Below are 17,417 nucleotides of genomic sequence, written 5' to 3'. Positions count from 1 at the left end.
ATGAATATTCAAAATTTTGACCCTCTGTTGGGGGTTACCATAAGGAGTGGACCGGTATAAATTACATTTTTACACCAGACCTTGTATTAATAAAAATATTCTAAAGTGTGTAATTTGAAGACAATCAGACACTTGCATCACATTTTATAAAAGTTATTATTATTCAAAATTTTGACTCTTTGTGAGGAGGCAACTGGACTGGACCGATATTGTCCATTTTCGCACCTTACCTAGCACCAGCGTGACCGTTGTGCCACTAAAGTATCAATTTTGCCCTTTTTTTAGGGCTTTGATACCGTTGTGCGACTTTTTTTAAACTACATATATTTTAATCTAAACGCTGTTAAAATAATGAAAAGCGTCGTACGCTGCCATTTCCAATCAGCGATAGCAAATTTTAGAGCGAACGCTTTTATATTAGGTGTTTGTAAGTAGTTTTCGCATGCTCAAAGTTGTCAACATTGTTGTATTTGTTTATTTCTGGAACAGCTGTTAAGAGACATTTTTATACCCTCCACGAGGGTATATTAAGTTCGTCATTCCGTTTGTAACTCATCGAAATAATCATTTTAGACCCAACAAAGTATATATATTCTTGATCAGCGTAAAATTCTAGGACGATTTAGCCCTGTTCGTCCCTCTGTCCGTCTGTTGTAATCACGCTACAGTCAACACGAATTAAGACAGAAAGCTAAAATTTTGCAGAGATCACTCTTTCTTGTCTTGTTGTCTATATAGGTCCACATCTTCGTATAGCCCCCATATAACGGTACCCCCGATTTTCGGTATTTTGATGATTTTAGCGACATTATTCACCGGAATAGTTTCAAATTTTGTATATGAAGTTCGTAACGGATACTATATCCAATGCCAGAAAATTGCCTGTGCTGGCTTATGACAAAAGTTGCGTATGCAGATCCACGTCGTCGTATTGACCCTAAAATACGGCTACATTCGGTATTTTTAAGATTTTAACAGAATTTTTAAAGGATTTTAATTTTTTGAAAATTGCCAAATTTGTTCCATATGGTGGAGGGTATTCGAAGTTCGGCCCGGGCCGGCCGAACTTACAGCTTTTTTACTTGTTAAATATGCATTATTTACATACATATATTATTACTATATAGTATTACATATAGATGAATTTGTTGTTTTGTTATAAACTGTTATTTTTTTTTTAAATAATATGTGAAATAAATTGTGCCACTTTCTGTGGCGCCATTTAAAATTTTTTCAAGAAATGATACTTTTTGTGACACTTTTTGAAAATTTCCAGCGGTCACACTGCCTAGCTCTGATGCAAATATTAGGATTTGCAAAGTTGGAGAAAAATCGAATTATACATATATGTATAAAGTTTGGATCAAATCGGACACTTTCTTCGAGAGTTATCGTGCGCACCAACCTGCCAGCCAGACATACGTACGGATGGACGGACATCGCTAGATCAGCTCCAAATGTCTTGAAACGGATTTGGTCCAAGGAGACCTAGGGTCCAAAGACGTTATTTCTATGAGGCACGTTTTGGCCGTATGAAATGATATACATAACACTCTCTAGCCATATGGCTGAGGGTATAAGAAGTAAAAAAGCAGCTAAGTTTATAACCATTTTGAATCAACTTGAAATATTTCCAAAAATTCCGTCAAACAATACTGCTCAAAAGAAATCCATTATATGGGGTCTATACGAAGACATGGTCCTGCATCTATATGAGATACAGTACACATTACGAACATTAAAACGAAACAATTCCGGTAAAAATGGCTCTATTATCATCAAACTGGAAACAATACAAAATACCAAATAAAGGGATGTGCCGTCATAAGAGAGTAAAAGGTGTAGGGATCATTGTAAATGTTTATCGTTTAGATGAACGAAAATTACTAAATGGTACAAAATTTATCATAAAGTGCCCTTATAATCGTTTTCATCATTCTCTACTGTTATGCTTTCCGTTGGAATAAATTTAAAAAAATCTCAATATTACATTGGCGATATGCCAAAACCTTTTAAAATATTTTTGCCGGTTTAGATACTTTCAGTTGCGAAAATTCTTACTACAATCTTCAGAATACAAATAAGAAAAGAATGAAGTTATGTTAAAGCATTTCTAGACCTGGATTTATATCGAACACTTTTGGAAAGATCTTATCTGTAGATTGAGGTTTAAAAATTTCAAAATTTTTCGTTTCAAAATTTAAGGGAGAGCATATTAGTTAAACCCGCGCACAATGGTTCCACATCTCTCATTTTCTGGCCAACATAATTCCAACGTATAATAATAGTAAAAATTAGCCACCATCCTATCTAAATCCCTGACACAAACAAATTTAAGGACTCAAGCTCTATCCATTTACTCAACGGCAAATTTAGTACAATTTAATACTTTTGAACCAATCATAGTACGCATTCCTAATTCCACCTCCATCTCCAAAAACTATGCACCAACAGTGGCCTACATATCAAATTTCAGAACTCCAGTCCCATCCTAAAACACATTCCAAAATTGATTTCCACACTTTTCGTGCAGTTATACTGCGCATGTCCAAAACTACCTGCTACCCTTCACCCTATAAACCAACAGTCACCTCGATATGAAATTTCAGAATTCCATCTCTATCCCAACATCCAACGGATTTCGAATTTCCAAAACAAACTTCCTTCTCTCAACTACAGACACCATTCATATCAAATCTCGGGATTTCAGATCTATACCTTCACAAAATAACAAATTTAGTACAGTAAAAAAATGCATTTCCAAAACAATCTACATATCTCAACTTCAGATACGAAAAGTTACCTTAACATCAAATCTTTTTTCCCGCAATACTAAATTTAGTACCATTTGGTAAATTTATAGAACGCATATCCAAAACTACCACCTTCCCACTACCACAGACACCAACACTGGCATCCATATCAAATTTCAGGATTTCAGCACTATCCCTTCATCAAATACTTCATCAAATAGTAGCATTTAGTACTTTTCGAATAATTATTGTACACATTTGCAAAACCATCTCCAAGTCTCCATACCAGATACCAACACAGACCTCAGTATAAAATTTCGGGATTCCAGCCATATCCATTTAGCAAATACGAAATTTAGTACCACTTAGTACTTTTCGAACAATTATAGTACACATATTCAAACCAATTATAGTACACATCTAAATATAACATTTTATAATTTCATCTCTACCCCTTCACAAATCTCCAAATAAAGTACTAATTATAGTAAAGTACCAATTATATTCCCGGGAACACCTGCATACGTCCAGGCTGCACCTGAACAGGGGCCCTAATACCAAATTTTATATATCAAGGGCTATTTGTTTACCCAATCCCAATTGTACAAAATATTGTATTATTTAGTCCTTTTTGTGCACTAGTAGTACACATTTCTAAGATTACCTCCTTATACCCTTTTTTGTGCGAAATTCCAAAAACCATGCCTTGTCACACGCCTACGCAACAAGCCTGGCCCTCGTGCAAAATTTCATGAATCTAAATTGTTTTCCTGGTAAAATTAATGAGTATGACTTCTCGTAGCACTTTGTAAGGTTTCCATTACATGGTGCTATTTCCCCATAAGAAATCGAAGCTATATCGCCTTTGCATTCAAAAGAACACTTCGCAAATACTATCCATTTCCTCTTGGGAACTGTATGGAATGACTTTTTTCCACGTGCTACAACACTACGATCACTAAAATATCCATTACGATTAAACAACAATTCATTTGGGAATTCCCCAGTAGTCGCTGATGAACATCATATTTTAAGCGGTGCCATTTAAGTTTCCCATATTTGAAACAAATCTCCCGAATCAATTACCAAACAAAAGAAGCTCTTCAATTTCGGATATTTGGAATTTGTCACCTAACCGTAATTCCCACTAAACAACTTCCACGCATGGAAGTGCAATCACCCATATTTCGCATTCTTGATATGAGGCAACAACTTTTAGAACATTTCAAGATGTTCTGTCTTTCTCTCAGAAACTTGATCTCAACCCGCTACCAAATATGAACAACAGCATCTAATGGCAAAATAATATTTTTAGTCAGATATTTTTTTATTATTTATTGAAATTAATTACCATTTCATGCTATTAACACCCACATCGGCCGCGTAATATGAAAATTGATTAAATTCTGAAAGCCAGCAAAAGCAGAAACAACGGAATGAGCAACGGCACATTTCTAAACTTTCACAATAAACCATCGCACAACGACCAAATGGGGCATTTTGCAGCGATTTGTTACTCTTTTTTTCGGGCTTTAAGTGGCCGCCACACTGTTTTTGGTTACAGAAGTTGCCGCGGTAGCCGGTTTCATTTTTGTGTCTATTTTTTTTTTATATGAACTGCAATGCCATGCGCCGCTCTTCAGGAGGCAATCATATCTAAACAAAATAGAAAAAAATTAACTTTTCTAACTGTTCTTCTTGTTGCGTTCTTTTTTTTCTTTCTTGAAGATCTAGACGCAATCTCTTCAGGAAAACAACAGCCAACATTGGCTTAGCCGGCAAATAATAGAATCGAATAAAAAAATAAAACAATTTGAAAAATAAATCCATATAAAAATTGTGTTTAAATATCGGTAATCAGCCTACGCGCAAAGTCAAAGAGAACCACTCATTTTGTGTTTGCCTCATAAATAAAACTTGCAGAACACAAAAAAAAAAAAAAAAAAAAAAAAAAACGAAGGAACTAACAAACGAATCGAAAATGTTTTGGCCTAAACATAATGAGCCATTTAGTGCGAATAGTTTTCGTTTTGGTATTATACGTGTGTGTGTCTGTATTGATATATCTTAAACAGTGCTGGTCATGCAGATAGTACTATTTGGGAAATCGTTCCCAATGGTGGAGGGTATTCAAAGATCAGCCTGGCCGAACTTACCGCTTTTTTACTTATTTCATTTTTAATTCGAATTATTTCATTTGAAATTTAGATGTTTGTGGGTTTAAAATTATAATTTGGGGCTAGAAGGGCAATACAACAAGTTAAAAAGTATCAGTCGATATTGCCGCCAGAGATATACCCTCAGCCTATGTTCGATTATCTAAATATATTTTGACTAGTGTTAAGGTTATTCAAACGTTTGACCCTCTATGGAGCAGATCCCGAAGGAATGGGCCAATATTGCCTATTTCCTATCGGACCCAAACTATGATATAAATATTTCGACAGATGTGCCAAGTATAAATGGAATCGGATGTTAATTTGGCGATTTATGAGCTTCATGGGTACTCAAAATTTCAATATTTTGTGGGGGAGGTACTTGATGGAGTGGACCGATATTGTCCATTCTCATACCTGTCCTAGCACTGACGCAAATATTAGGATTCGCAAAGTCGGAGCAAATTCGGATTAGCCTTTCTCTTTCTGTGCAAAAAAATTGTTTTTTTTTTTTTGAAAATTTCGACCTTTTGTGGGGGAGGTACCAGAAGAAGTGGGCCGATATTGTTCAGCTTAACACCAGACCTTGGGTTAATATAAATATTGGGATGTGTGAAATTTGAAGACAATCGGACTCTTACATACCATTTTATGAGAGTTGAAATTTTTCAAAATTTTGACCATTTGTGGGGGAGGTACTTGATGGAGTGGACCGATATTGCCCATTTTCACACCTGACCTAGCACTGAGACAAATATTAGGATTTGCAAAGTTGGAGCAAAATCGGATTATCCTTTCTCTTCATGTGCAAAAAATATATTTTTTGAAAATTTCGACCTTTTGTGGGGGAGGTACCAGAAGGAGTGGACCGATATTGCCCATCTCCGAACTCGATTTAAGTTTGACAAAAATATTACGTTGTAGCCAATTCGGACCAAATCGGATACTCCCTTCGAGAGTTATCGTGCGCACCAGCCAGACAGACAGACAGACAGACGGACGGACGGACATCGCTAGATCGACTCCAAATGTTCTGAAACGGATTTGGTCCAAAGAGACCTAGGGTCTAAAACCGTTATTTCAACTAGGCACGTTTTGGTCGTATCAAATGATATATACTCAGCCATATGGCTGAGGGTATAAAAACATGGTAGGTAGATAAGTACCGCTTAAAGGAATACTGTTATATGATCCTGGAAAAGAAAGACGTGGCCCTGCATATACAATGGTTTATAATGGGCTGTAGTACCCATTACAAACTCTAAATGCGAAATTTCAAACAATTCCGGCGAATAATGCCGTTAATATAATCAAAATACCAAATAAAGGGACTGTATATGTGGGCTATATAAAGACTTGGACCTACATAAACAATTTTCTGCAGGGAGGTTCCGGTAAAAATATCGCTAAAATCGTCAAAATAGTAAATACCAGGGGTACCTTTATGGGACTATTCGATATCGTGAACTTATATAGACAATTCTATTTCAAGGGGTAAAGTACTCAAAAAGAACTTCTTGTGTAGAATTTTACACAATTCCATTGAAATATGTGGCCACAATCATCAAAATACCGAAAATCGGGGGTACCGTTATATGCGGTCTATACGATATCGGGGACCTATGTAGACAATTCTCTTCAAGGGGGTAAATTACTACAAAAAGTACTCTTTGTGTAGAATTTCCATTCCATTGAAAAATGTGGCAACAATCATCAAAATACCGTATACCGGGAGGTATCGTTACAAGGTGAATTTACGATATCATAGACCTATATAGACAATTCTCTTTCAGGGGTAAAGTACTCAAAAGGAACTCCATGTTTAGAATTTCAAACAATTCGATTGAAAAATATGGTTTAAATAATCAAAAATCACATATCGGGGCGTACCCGATGCCTGCAAACAAAAGACTGATCTGTGCAAAATTGTTTATCTTTTGACTCTAGCGTGCTTACAACAGACGGACATACGGACAGGGCAAATAATTAGAATTTTACTCTGATCAAGAATATATACCCTTTTTATACCTTCAGCCATATGGCTACAGAGGGTATATATCATTTGATACGGTCAAAACGTGCCTAGTCGAAATAACGGTTTTAGACCCTAGGTCTCTTTGGACCAAAACCGTTTCAGAACATTTCGAGTCGATCTAGCGATGTCCGTCCGTCTGTCTGTCTGGCTGGCTGGTGCGCACGATAACTCTCGAAGGGAGTATCCGATTTAGTCCAAACTTGGTACATCGTAATATTTTTGTCAAACTTAGATCGAGTTCGAAGATGGGCAATATCGGTCCACTCCAAAAAAAATATTCTTTGCACAGAAAGAGAAACGGTTATCCGAATTTGCTCCAACTTTGCAAATCGTAATATTTGCGTCAGTGCTAGGTCAAGTGTGAAAATGGAAAATATCGGTCCACTCCATCAAGTACCTCCCCCACAAATGGTCAAAATTTTGAATAATTACAACTCTTATAAAATGTGATATAAGAGTCCGATTGTCTTCAAATGTCACACATGCCAATATTTATGTTAACCCAAGGTCTGATGTGAAGATGGAATATATCGGTCAATTCCTTCTGGTACCTCCCCCACAGATGGTCGAAATTTGAAAAAAATACATATTTTTTTGCACAGAAAGAGAAACGATAATCCGATTTTGCTCAAACTTTGCAAATTTTTATATTTGCATCAGTACTAGGTCAAGTGTGAAAATGGACAAGATCGGTCCACTCCTTCTGGTACCTCCCCCACAAAGGGTCAAAATTTAAAATAATTAAAACTCTCATAAAATTGATGTAAGAGTCCGATTGTCTGCAAATTTCACACATCCCAATATTTAATGTAACCCAAGGTCTGGTATTAAGATGGAATATATCGGTCCACTCCTTCTGGTACCTCCCACATAAATGATCGAGATTTTCAAAAAAAATGTATATTTTCTGCACAGAAAGAGAATCGATAATCCGATTTTGTTCCAACTTTGCAAATCCTGATATTTACGTCAGTTCTAGATCAGGTGCAAAAATGGATAGTATCAGTCGACTCAATCAAGTACCTCTCCCACAAAAGGTCGAAATTTTGAAAATCCAACAAGCTCTTAAAACACTAAATTATCATCCGATTCCATTCAGACTTAGCACGTCTCAAAATTTTTATAAACGCAAGATCTTTTATAAGGATGGTAGAGATCGGACCATTCGTTCTGGTACCTCCCACACAAAGGACCTAAGTTTTGAATAATCAAAACGAGCAAAGAATCCGAAATAAACATCCGATTCTCTTCAAACTATACACTTCCCATTATTTCTACTAACTCAAGATCTGGTGTGAAGATGGGATATATCGGTCCACTCCTTCTGGTACATCCCCACAAAGGATCAAAATTTTGAGTATCCATGAAGCTCATAAAACGCAAAATTAACATCCAATTCTATTCAGACTTGGAGCTTCTCAATATTTTCATCAACACAAGATCTGCCAACTTATAGTTGTAATTACTTGCGAAACAAGTCGGTGATTCTTAACAACTTGCTGTATCTAAATATTTCTCTTAAACGGTATTCTGATATGTAATTTGTCGGGATTTACGATTTCGCATAAAATTGAATACGAATGTTCGATTTTCTTTAAATTTTGCATATACCCATATATTTTATCTGTATTAGATGAAGTATGAAAATGGAATATTTCAGTCCGCTATATCTGTTACCTGACGCATATTTCCGAAAATGTGCACATAGCTCATATAAAGTACAAGAAGTAGTCGATATAATCTAAATCTGTCACATTCATAACTTAAGGCTGGGGGTATAAATCTGTCGGCAAAACCGACTGATACTATTTTACTTATTTTAGTTCTACAAAGATTATTTCGATTAGTTACAAACAGAATGACAAAGTTAATATACCCTCCATACTATGTACGGAATATATTTCAAACAGTGAACCAATTTTACCATTTTTGTAAAGCAATGATTCAGTAATGCAATGATGGGTAATCTAAAGTTCTCAATACATTTTCCATCATATATATGAAACATTGTGGAATGCAGCTAAAAATAATGGGGCTATATAAAGGCTATAAAAAAGTTTGACCTGAGAATTCAAAACTCCGCATTGTATTACATCTCCTTGGAAAAACCTACACCCCAGATTGGCAGTTGCACAGTAAATTGTTAAGAACATTTACACTAAATCGGAAAAAATGCTAAGGGATCTGCCAAATAATAAATACCTTCAGCCATATACAGGGTGAGATGAAAAAACTGCAACCAACTTCCGACTTCTAGCATTTCTAAGCCACTCGTTTACATGCGTTTTTTTGGGGAATTTTCAAGAAAAAAAGTTATTCGTGACGGAATTCAATCGTGATAATGTGATTTTCCTATATTTGGCTGGAAAACCACAAATGGCTATCGTTAGAGCTCTCCAGCATTTAAATCTAAATAAATCTTTTGTGTCTCGTACCATCGCTCGTTACCGTGATACTGGCAGCGTAGCCCTACGTCATGGAAGTTGACGGAAGAAAACAGGAACATCAGTAGAAAGGGTTCGAAAAGCAAAGAAGCGACTTGATCGAAACCCGCGTCGAATTTGGTTTTATTTGAGGAGAAAACATTCGCTGACCAGCAGTTTGTAAACAAACAAAATTATCGTGTTTACTTGCCAAAGAGGTCAGCTAAAATTGTGTACCTTCGGTTGGCCACCAGAACTCAAGCGCCTGCCATGGTGATGGTATGGGCGGCCATAAAAGCCGATGATCGCTCTCCGCTCGTATTAATCGACCGTTTTCGAAAAAAATACCGAATATTATCACGAAAATATTCTGGAGGGTGTATTAAAGCCTTGGGCACACAAACATTTTGACCGCAGACCTTGGACATTCCAACAGGACTCAGCACGCGCCACCCAAGAATGGTTACAAAATTAGGTTCCTCGCTTCATTTCCCGCGCACAATGGCCACCAAAATCTCCGGATACCAATCCGTTGGACTATTGTGTCTGAGGTATTTCGAAAACAAGGTTGGCACTAAAAAATACCAAAGTGTCGATCACCTCAAGCAAGCGCTTCACCGAGAATGGGCCAAAATACCGCAGAGCAACATTCGGGCAGCTTGTGACGGTTTCGTTAGCCGTTTGAAGGCCATAATTCGTGTCAAATGTGACTAATTCGAACAAATCTAAACTTATTATAAAATTTGATGCTATTTCCGACATTTTTTGCTTTCATTCAATAAAATTAAAAAAAATGTAAAAATTATTGGGTTTGACGTTGTTGTAGTTCTTTTTATCTCGCCCTGTATATGGCTACGGCCAATACGTGATTAATTAAAGGTTTCAGGCTCTAGTTCGCTTTGTACTAAATACATTTAAGGACATTTTGTGTTGATGTAGGGGTATCCGTCCATTCGTCTGGCCGATTTGCTCAAAAATTGGTTCATCGTAGTATTGTTGTCAAAGTTAAATCGAGTTTAGGGATGGACAATATCAGCCCACCCCTTCAGATACCTCCCCCAAAGAAATGTCAAAATTATCAGAGAAATATCTTATTTCATCGAAAGATTAAGGATCATCATCCAATTTTACTCAAACATTGCAAATCATATATTTTTATCAGAGTTCAATCAGGTATAAAAATGGTATATATCAGTTCAGTCCTTCAGGCACCTCCCCCACAAAGGGTCAAAACTTTAAATAATCGTATCCCTTATGAAATGTAAAATAGTTCTCTCATTGTCTTTAAATTTACACATCTCAATTTTTTACCATCATAAGATCTGATATCAAGAACGGGTACGATGCACCACCTCTTCAAGTACCTCCCACACAGTGGGTCAACATTTTGAATAACCATGACGCTCTTAAAATGGGAAATGAGTAACCAGTTATTTTCAGGCGTGGCACATCTCGATATTTCTTCTAACACATGTTCTAGTATATTGATTATCTTCAAGTTTTGCATATCTGAATATTTTTACCAATACAAAACTGGTATGAAGATGATATATTTCAAACCACTCCTTAGGTACCTCTCTCGAAATTTAGAATAATTATATATTTTAGAAACTGCAAAATAAGCACCCGATTCTCTTCAAAATTTCACACATCCCAATAATTTACATCATAGAACAAGAAAGGACTATCCAATTTTGTTCCACCTTGATATCGGAATATTTGCATCAGTATTTGGATAGGTTCGAATACGGTCTATGTCGGCCCACTCCATCAAGTACCTCCCCCACGAAGGGTCAACATTTTGAATAGTTATAGGCCTTATAAGATGCGATCCAATACTATCTATTTTATTTATTATCTAATATAAATATAGAATTATCGGACCACTACTTCTGGCACTTCTCCCAGAAGAGGTCAACAACTTGACCCTTATAACCCTCTCCTTTGGAACCTTCCCCATAAAGGGTCACCAGTTTGAATAATCCTAACAAAAGTCAAAATTTAATAAATAAATGAACGGAAATTAGCTTACTTTTCAGTTTGTTTAACCTATACTTTCGTAATCTAAAGGGTGTTTTTTAAGCTAGATAGAACTTTAAATTGTAAAAAGTAACACAAAAAATTAAATTTTGATGAAACTTTTTTCTTATTTGTTTCAGTATACTCTGACAAATCATCATGAATAGACTCACGCTTGAACAACGCTACGAAATTATCCAAATTTACTTTGAAAATCAGGCTCTAGAGCAGTTGGCAAATGACCCGTTGTTTTATTGCAAATTTGTGTTCAGCGATAAGGCGCATTTTTGGCTTAACGGGTTTGTTAATAAGCAAAATTGCCGCATATGGAGTGAGACCAATCCACAAGAGACCCTACAGACTCCATTACACCCAGAAAAATGCACCGTATGGTGCGGTTTTCACGCTGGTGGCATCATCGGACCTTATTTCTTCAAAAATGAGGCCGGAGCTCGCGTTACGGTCAATGGAGATCGTTATCGCACCATGATCAATGATTTTTTGTTTTCAAATATGGATGACATTGATCCGGAGGAGATGTGGTTTCAACAGGATGGCGCTACGTGCCATACGGCGAACGCAAACATCGACTTATTGAAATCAAAATTTGGCGATAAGATGATTTCGAGAAGTGGACCTGTCAATTGGCCTCCAAGGTCGTGCGATTTGACACCTCTCGATTATTTCCTGTGGGTCTACGTGAAGTCACTGGTTTATGCTGATAAACCAGCAACAATTGACGCCTTGGAGGCCAGCATTGTTCGTGTTATTCGTGACATACGGGCAGCAGTGCTCGAAAAAGTGGCCAAAAATTGGACGTCCAGAATGCACTTCGTAAAGAACAGCCGCGATGACCATATGCCCGAAATCATTTTCAAATGTTAATGTCACGTATTGATCTTTCGAATAAAAAAAATATTTGATTAAAATTTATTTTTTTTTTTTTGTGTTATTTTTTACAATTTCAAGTTCTATCGGAATAAAAAAACACCATTTATTTGGGGTTTGCTGTAATGATGAATTTTGTCGCACAGTGTATTTGACATTTGGTACAATGTAGTTACTCAACTCTTTGAATACTTTTGTCTATATATTGCTATATATTTGAGCAGAACTATTTTAATTATATGTACACTTTGGCATAGTCGATATCAGCAGCATAATATCACCACATTATAAAGCACAATAAATCTTTGGTAGCGTGGGCAACTCAGCGTACGCCAAACGTCAACGATTCAACAATGTATCTTTTTTTCTCTCCTTCTAAAAAAAACAAACCGGGAAAAATACTATAGATTCAAGCTTTAGGCCGATACACGGTTACTACTTCAAACACGTTACACTAGAAAAATACATATCGAACGAAGTCTACGCGACCGTATCTTGCTCTTGTTGCTGCTGTTGTTGTTATTGTGTTTCACTTTCAGATTTAATTTCAAACTGATATAAGAAAAATATAACAAAATAAATAAAAGAAGTTAATAAACGTTTGCAATTTATTAAATACAATTATTTATGCGAACTCACTTCCATGTGAGTGAGCGAAGACTGCATCGAACTCGGCGTTATTTAGATTTGGTGTTCATTTGTCACATGTTCGTTTGTATGTATATTGTTGTTGTTGTCGTTGTTGTTTGTTGTGGGTTGTGCTTGTTTGATGTTGAGTATATTTGAGAGCTCTGACTGTTTCCATATCTGTTTGGGTGGGAAAACTCGTAATTTTTGTCAATCAATCACGACACCATAAAATCTGAAACGTTTACTTCCACAACAAATAAAGAGCAGCAGCAGCAGCAACCACAACAACAGCAACAATGTTAATACAATTACAAAGAAGCAACAATTGCACATTTAAGTATTCTCACATTAAATCGTAAATGTTGTCGTTGATGTTGATGATGCTGGCGATGAGACTGATGACTTCCTTTCGTTGTGTTTGCGAAGAAGCTAAACTGTCAGTTAACTAAGTGCAAAATGTCATATTAATTTTAATAACATAATTAACTAATCTTTTTGTGTAGGGGTAATGTGCAATATTTTTTTTATTCAAAATTAAAGAGGATGGGCCAAATTTAAGATTACAAGTTGTTTCTAATGCTTAGATATGACATTTGAACATAAGACGTCACATACTCTTTGAATGGATGTTGCAAATAGGTGTCGGCGTACTTAATGAACCGACTGCTCTGTACAATTTCGACGGACACAATATTGGACTTTAGTTTGCAGAATTCTGAAGTGTAGTGTTAGTAAAAGCGGGTCCATTTGTGCTGTAAATAATTTCAGAGCAAGTCAACCATTTGCCAAAGTCACATATGGATGTTAGAACTACATTCGGTATCAGTTGCACTTCAATTGGATTTGGGATGGAGATAGGTGTCGGCATACTAAAAAAAGACGTAGGTCGAAGTTGCGCGTATGGTGGCGTATGTCATATCCAAATACAAACCTCAGACTCGGTTAAAGTACATATGCTCACTATATCCATCTATTAAATATAATGTAATCGGAAGATTTTTTTATACTCAGCGCCATGCATAGTTGGAGGCTATACTTATTAAGATTAGCCAACTCCGTCTCTTGTAATGACGCCAGAGCCCAAGCGGCATGTGATAGAAAGCTGAGGTTTTACATACGAGTAGTTTTGTGTTGTACGAATGTCCGAATATGAGCTATAATAATCACCGTTTTAACATGCCCCAATGTATTGTACCTCCCCAAATTCGGTATTTTGGTGATTTTAGCTTCAGTTTTCAATGAAATTAACTTGCCTCGTCGAAATAACGGTCTAAGACCCTTTGGAGCAAATGTTTTATAGGACAGTTGGAGTCGATCTAGCGATGTCCGCCCATCCGTCTGTCTGGTTGGTGCGCACGATAACTCTCGAAGAGAGTGTCCGATTTCGTCCACACATGGTACATCGTAATATTATTATTCGGAGATGACGTATCGGTCCACACCCTTTAGTATCTCGCCCACAAAAGGACGAAATTTTCAAAAAAAAAAAAAAAATATTTTACTGCACACAAAGAGGAAAGATAATCCGATTTTGCTCCAACAATGTAAATCCAAATATTTACATCAGTGTTAGGTCAGGTCACCCACAAAGTGTCAAAATGATGAATAATTATAATTCTTGTAAAATTTGATATAAAAGACCGATTGTCTTCAAATTACACACGTTACAATATTTCTTGTGCGAGGATGAAATTTATCGGTCCACTCTTTCTGGTATCTCCCCCACAAAGGGTCAAGATTTTGAATATCCATGAAGCTCATAAAACACGAAATTATAATCCGATTCCGTTCAGATTTGGTACATCATAATATTTCCATCAGCACAAAATCTATATCTATTAGAGAGGAAAATGTTTGTATGTTTGTTTGTAATTTATGGATTCGAAAACCGCTGAACAGATTTTCCTGAAAATTTACATGTATACTTCAACATCGCCTGAAAGTAACATAGGCTATATACATTTTTGAATTTCCACTTGGAAGTGGAGATATAGCATCAGAATCGGAGGTACCTCCCAAAAATCTAGATTTTGTATGCACATATCTATTGATCGATTACAGATTCAATCTCAAAATTTGGAATGCGTAACGGAATTTGGAACAAAAATAAATTGGCCAAATTGTATTGAAATCGGTTCAGATTTGGATATAGCTCCCATATACATTTTCGGCCGATGTCATGTATTTGGTGCACCAAACACGATATGTATGTCCAATTTGAATGAAATTTAAAATAAGTAACGAAATTGGGAGCAAAAATGAATTTGCCAAATTATATTGAAATCGGTTTAGATTTGGATATAGCTCCTATATATCTTTACGACCGATTTCATGTATTTGATGTACCAAACACGCCTTGTATCTCTAATTTCAATGTAATTTGGAATGTGTAGCGGAAATTAAAACGAATATACATTTGTCAAATTGTATTGAAATATGTTCAGATTTGGATATAGCTCCCATATATATCTTCAACCGATTTGGTTTATTTGATGCACCAAACACGATATGTATGTTCGATTCCAATGAAATTGGGAATGTGTGACGGGTTCAGATGTGTAAAATCGGTTCAGATTTGGATATAGTTCTCATATATATTTTCCGCCGATTTCGCATATTTGATGCACAAAACACGATACGTATTTCCGATTCCAATGAAATTCGCCATGAGTGACTAAATTTGGTACAAAAATAAATTTCTCGAATTATATTCAAATTCGCTCAGATTTGATTATAGCTCCCATATATATTCTAGGCCGATTTCACATATTTGATGCACCTAAAGCGAGAGAGACGAAATCTGGCACCAGAAGAAATTGACAAATTATATTGAAATCAGTTGAGGTTTAGATATAGCTAACATATATATTTCACCGATTTCATACATGTTATGCACCAAACATGATATATATGACCGATACCAATGAAATTCAGAATGTGTGGCGGAATTTGGTTACAATAATAAATGTGACAAATTAATTGGAAATTAGTTAAGATTTGGATATAGCTCCCATATATATATTATCGGCCGATTTCACATATTTGACGCTCCAATTTCAATGAAATATGAAACATGTGGCGGAATTTGGTGTAAAACTTTTTAAAATTATATTTAAATCGGATCAGATTGGGATATGATTTATAATAAGAACCATTGACACACAATGCCTTAGGCTGACACTAAAAAACAACACAACAGTTAATTTGAAATACGCTTATTTCGGAGAAGTATGTTGCTACCTAGAATTCACTAATTGCAATAGAAATGCCACTCAACTTCAAAAAATTGCAATTTCCTGCACGCTTGGTATTTGCTATGAAATAAATAAATCCGAAGCCCAAACCCTTCGTGTATGCATGTCATGTTACTGCTTTTCTAATGGTTTTGTTTATTAACGCACTAAAGTAGTGCAATATATTTTTTTTTTATTTTTAAATTTGTTTTTTTTTTTTATCCAACATATATTCGTAAATAAAATTTTTAATGCATATAAAATCAAAAAGGGTTAGCGAAGCGCACCGGGTTCAGCTAGTATATTATAAAGATGGTATAGATCGGAACATTTATTCTGATATCTCTCCCACATAGGGTTCAAACCAAACGCTCAAAAAAGCGAAATTAGCATCCAACTCTTTTCAAATTTCACACATACAAACATGTTTGCTAACACATGATTTGTTGTGAAGATAATATATATCTGCGAACCCCTTTTTGGTACTTCACCGATAAAGGGTCACAATTTTCAATATTTTAATCTGTCTTGTGAATCAAGTCAGCGATTCTATACAACTTGCTATATCTAAATATCTCTCTCAGCCAGAAAGCTGAGATAAATATGGAATTTATGATTTCTCATGCAATTGGATATAAATTTTCCAATTCCATTTTATAACAACAAATTTTATAAAAACAAATAATTTCGTTTCAACATTCGGAATATTGTGCAGCAGTTTATTCCAAAGTGATTCCAAACTCATATCCTCTACAACAAACAACATTTTTTTAAAAATAATTTGCATTATATTATAAACATTAGTCGACATGTTATTTATATGACTAATATAATTTACTTTCACTTGTTTACCATTTTTCAAGAATACTTATTTATCTTACATCAGCCTACCAACGCTAAAACACATTCTTGTGGGCAAGAGATTTGAAGGCAACCCAAAACCAAAAAAAAAATGTTTATAATTTTCACCCAAGACATTGCAAATTTGTTTACATTTTCGGTTTGATTTTTTTGGTGACTGGCTATAAAATGAGGTCTTACTTATGGCCGGCCAATGACCATATTTGCCAGTGAGCCACAAAGACGCCAAAATTCTTGTTGACTTAGTTTATATATATGTGTGTATGTGCTGAGGTTTCCATTGGCACAAAACTGTTGTTTGGCATTAGCCATTATTGGTCCGTCGTGTGCTAAGTGACCCAATTATGCTATGAGTTTGCTAAATAAATTTGGTAATACACGAAATTACTTACCCGTTATAAATGGATTTATTGATCTAA

The 17,417-nt window shown here is 35.7% G+C and overlaps 1 protein-coding gene across 1 annotated transcript in view; it reads right to left on the bottom strand.

The window, feature by feature from the left end:
• Nucleotides 1-17,417, bottom strand: part of LOC101898254 (uncharacterized) — a 474,481-nt gene that overhangs the window by 365,553 nt on the left and 91,511 nt on the right. Inside the window, exon 4 of the mRNA XM_059120397.1 lies at nucleotides 17,391-17,413. The gene's annotated coding sequence lies outside the window, so the exon portion shown is untranslated. The remainder of the gene's footprint in view (nucleotides 1-17,390; nucleotides 17,414-17,417) is intronic.

Source organism: Musca domestica, unplaced genomic scaffold (genome assembly GCF_030504385.1).
Source record: "Musca domestica strain aabys unplaced genomic scaffold, Musca_domestica.polishedcontigs.V.1.1 17, whole genome shotgun sequence".
Classification (NCBI taxonomy): Eukaryota; Metazoa; Arthropoda; class Insecta; order Diptera; family Muscidae; genus Musca; species Musca domestica.
The sequence above is the reverse complement of the archived record's forward strand: the minus strand, read 5'-3'. Positions and strand labels throughout refer to the sequence as shown.